A 4,726-nucleotide genomic window follows, 5' to 3' on the forward strand; every position below is an offset into this window, starting at 1 on the left:
AGGAAAAAAGAAAGTCATTTGTTATAAAACTGTGAGGATACCCAAGCAAGACCCCACTTAAGATTCGTCAGTGTGAACTTGAGAGCTTTTGTCCACTGTTCCTCCGAGTTAAACTGAGTTTTGATGGAATAGGAGCCACCACTGCCTCCTGTGTCTTCAATTTTGCCTTTCTCCACATCCATCCTGTAAGGAAGGCAAAAACGTGTCTCGCCTTTCTCAACTTCTTCTTTGAACTGCTGCACACAGTCCAGGAAAGCCACCATTGCATGGTCAACCTTGTTGTCCCAGAAAAACCGCAGCCCCCCTGAACAGTACAACGGCAGCTCCTTAGATCTGTCTGTCAGAGACTCCAGATATGAATGGTTTCCATAGGGAACAAATCGATACCTCTGAAATTTCAGACCCATCTTATTGGCCAGGGCGTGAAACAGCAACACTGTCTGGCCCCAAGCAGCATTAATCTCATTCCATTCCACAGGAACACTGGGCAGCCGACCCAGTCTGAAGTTATTGATTGTACCAAACTGTCCACTATGCCGAATGTGGAAGGTTGCATTAAAGACGTTGGTTTCTTCAGCTTGTCCAGCTGCATCTGGGCATAATGCATCTGGTTTTCTCCACTCTTCAGCTCATCATCCAGTTCTAGCTGTTGTCTTTTAAATTCACTGTATTCCCTTTGATACTGAGCTTCCTCCTGATCCAACCTCTCAGCCTCAGCCTGGACCTTCTCGAGATTTTCTGCCACTATCTTCCGGTTCTTTTCCACGTCTTCCAGCTCTTGGATCAGCCTCTTCTCTTCTAATGCCAGCTCCTTTAGCTCTAACCCAAGCTGTTCACTGTCATCTTCATTCATTTGCTCTAAGATCTCCAAACAGCGTTTGTAGTTCTGACATTCATTTTCAGTGACTTTGAGCTGAGTGTCCAGCTGGTCGAAGAGAGTGTCTGTGCATTCCTCACACAGGGGGTGATCCACATCTGTCTGGCCTGACATGATGTCAAAAAGGTCCCTAGTAACCTTTAGTCTTCGGCTGAGGTTCTCCATGGTGCTGCCATCGGATGTCTCCCCAATCAGAGTGAAGCTGTTGGCACTTTCTGTGGACATCATCCTGGCTGGGGGGATGAATCTGCGAGAGACACCATCCTGGCGAGTTTCAGTAAATGGCTCCTCTCCTGAGTTAGCCTCTTCCTCCTGGGTCTCTCCTGGTTTCAGCTGTGCTGTGGCAAGTAATGGAGCTGTGAGCTCCTGGATGGTGACACGGTCCAGGATCTTGAAGCTCGTGTCCAGTTTCAGAGGCTGGCTGCAGCTCTGACACACGAAGTTCACCTGCATGGTGCTGCTGGATGTCTTAGACCCCTCCATCCCTCGGGACCTGGAGCCCGCCACCCTGATCCGGTCTACCACGGGGGTACCATGGCCTCGGGTCTGTCTGCGAGTGGGGCTTCCAAGACTGCCATCGCCCAGCCTTCAGCTATTTCCTGGTCCCTTATAGTTTCCTTTGCTGTGCAGAAGCTTTTAATTTTAATTAGGTCCCATTTGTTTATTTTTGCTTTTATTTCCAATATTCTGGGAGGTGGGTCATGGAGGATCCTGCTGTGATTTATGTCAGAGAGTGTTTTGCCTATGTTCTCCTCTAGGAGTTTTATAGTTTCTGGTCCTACATTTAGATCTTTAACCCATTTTAGTTTTGGAAGTTTTGGCCACAGCAATCAGAGCAGAAAAAGACATAAAAGGAATCCAGATTGGAAAGAAGAAGTAAAACTCTCACTGTTTGCAGATGACATGATCCTCTACACAGAAAACCCTAAAGACTCTACCAGAAAATTACTAGAGCTAATCAATGAATATAGTAAAGTTGCAGGATATAAAATCAACACACAGAAATCCCTTGCATTCCTATACACTAATAATGAGAAAATAGAAAGAGAAATTAAGGAAACAATTCTATTCACCATTGCAACGAAAAGAATAAAATACTTAGGAATATATCTACCTAAAGAAATAAAATACCTATATATAGAAAACCAAAAAACACTGGTGAAAGAAATCAGAGAGGACACTAATAGATGGAGAAATATACTGTGTTCATGGATTGGAAGAATAAATATTGTGAAATTGAATATATTACCCAAAGTAATTTATAAGTTCAATGCAATCCCTATCAAGCTACCAACGGTGTTTTTCACAGAGCTAGAACAAATAATTTCACAATTTGTATGGAAATATAAAAATCCTTGCATAGCCAAAGCAATCTTGAGAAAGAAGAATGGAACTGGGGGAATCAACCTGCCGGACTTCAGGCTCTACTGCAAAGCCACAGTCATCAAGACAGTATGGTACTGGCATAAAGACAGAAATATAGATCAATGGAATAAAATAGAAAGCCCAGAGATAAATCCATTCACCTATGGACACCTTATCTTTGACGAAGGAGGCAAGAATATTCAATGGAGAAAAGACGATCTCTTTAACAAGTGGTGCTGGGAAAACTGGTCACCCACTTGTAAAAGAATGAAACTAGAACACTCCCTAACACCATACACAAAAAGATTTTTGATTATAGTTTCCATTTCTGTGCTTGTGATTCATCTGCTCATTTTTTTTTATTTCTTCCTGGTTCAGTTTTGGAAGGTGATACTTTTCCAAGAATTTGTCCATTTCTTCCAGGTTGTCCATTTTATTGGCATATATTGCTTGTAGTAATCTCTTATGATCTTTGTATTTCTGTGTTGTCTGTTATAACTTCTTTTTCATTTCTAATTTTATTGATTTGAGTCTTTTCCCTCTTTTTCTTGATGTGTCTGGCCAATGGATTGTCAATTTTGTTTGTCTTCTCAAAGAACTAGCTGTTAAGTTTTATTGATCTTTGCTCTTATCCCCTTTCTTTTTCATTTATTTCTTCTTTGAACTTTATGATTTCTTTCCATCTACTAACTTTGGGTTTTTTTTTTTTGCTCTTGTGTTTCTAGTTGCTTTAGATGTAAAGTTAGGTTGTTTATTTGATGTCTCTCTTGTTTCTTGAGGTAGACTTGTATTGCTATAAACTTCCTTCTTAGCACTGTTTTTACTGCATCCCATAGGTTTTGAATTGTCATGTTTTCATTGTCAGGTATTTTTTGATTTCCTCTTTGATCTCGTCAGTGACCTCCTGGTTATTTAGAAGCATATTGTGTGTGAGAAACCTCCATGTGTTTGTGCTTTTTTTTTTTTTTTTCATAGTCATCTTGTCACTTTATTTATTTTTTTTAACTTTTTTTTTTATTGGAGGGTAATTATTTTACAATATTATATTGGTTGGTATTGCCATACATTGACATGAATCTGCCCTGGGTGAACATGAGTTCCCCCTCCTGAACCCCCCTCCCACCTCCCTCCTCCCTTTATCCTCCCTCTGGGTCATCCCCGCACACGAGCCCCGAGCATCCTGTAACATGCATCGACCCTGAACTGGTGATTCGTTTCACATATGACAACATACATGTCACAATGCCATTCTCCCAAATCATCCCACCCTCACCCTCTCCCACAGAGTCCCAAAGACTGCTCTATACATCTGTGTCTCTTTTGCTGTCTCGTATACAGGGCTATCATTTGCATCTTTCTAAATTCCACATATATGCGTTAGTATACTGTATTGGTGTTTTTCTTTCTGGCTTACTTCACTCTGTATAATAGGCTCCAGTTTCATCCATCTCATTAGAACTGATTCAAATGCATTCTTTTTAATGGCTGAGTAATACTCCATTGTGTATATGTACCAAAACTTTCTTATCCCTTGTTCTGCAGATGGACATCTAGGTTGCTTCCACGTCCTGGCTATTATAAACAGTGCTGCAATGAACATTGGAGTACATGTGTCTCTTTCAATTCTGGTTTCCTCGGTGTGTATGCCCAGGAGTGCGATTGCTGGATCATATGGCAGTTCTATTTCCAGTTTTTTGAGGAATCTCCACACTGTTCTCCATAGTGGCTGTACTAGTTTGCATTCCCACCAACAGTGTAAGAGGGTTCCCTTCTCTCCACACCCTCTCCAGCATTTATTGCATGTAGACTTTTGGATAGCAGCCATTCTGACTGGTGTGAAATGGTATCTCATTGTGGTTTTGATTTGCATTTCTCTGATTATGAAGGATGTTGAGCATTTTTACATGTGTTTGTTAGCCATCTTTATGTCTTGTTTGGAGAAATGGCTGTTTAGTTCTTTGGCCCATTTTTTGATTGGGTCATTTATTTTTCTGGAATTGAGCTGCAGGAGCTGCTTGTATATTTTGAAGATTAATCCTTTATCAGTTTCTTCATTTGCTGTTATTGTGTTTGTGCTTTTTATATATTTTTTTCCTTTAATTGATATCTACTCTTGTAGCACTGTGGCCAGAAAAGATGCTTGAAATAATTTCAGTGTTTTAAGAGTTACCAAATCTTGGTTTGTGACCCAAGGTGTGATCTATCCTGGATAATATTCCATGTGCACTTGAGAAAAAAGTGAAGTCTACTGTTTTTGGATGAAATGCCCAATAGATATAAATTAGGTCCAACTGGTCCAATGTATCATTCGAAGCTCATTTCTCCCTGTTAATTTTCTGTCTGGATGATCTGTCTATTAGTGTGAGGGAGTGTTAAAGTCCCCCACTATTATTGTGTTACTGTCAGTTTCCCCTTTAATAATCATTAGCATTAGCTTTATGTATTGAGGTGCTCCTATGTTGGGTGCATATATATTTAAAGCTG

At 40.5% G+C, this 4,726-nt stretch overlaps 1 pseudogene; it reads right to left on the reverse strand.

Moving 5' to 3' along the window:
* Positions 1-1,399, reverse strand: LOC129554777 (beclin-1 pseudogene; annotated as a pseudogene).
* Positions 1,400-4,726: the final 3,327 nt, after the last annotated feature.

This window comes from Moschus berezovskii, chromosome 15, assembly GCF_049115385.1.
Source record: "Moschus berezovskii isolate FMDL1 chromosome 15, NW_MosBer_1.0, whole genome shotgun sequence".
NCBI lineage: Eukaryota > Metazoa > Chordata > Mammalia > Artiodactyla > Moschidae > Moschus > Moschus berezovskii.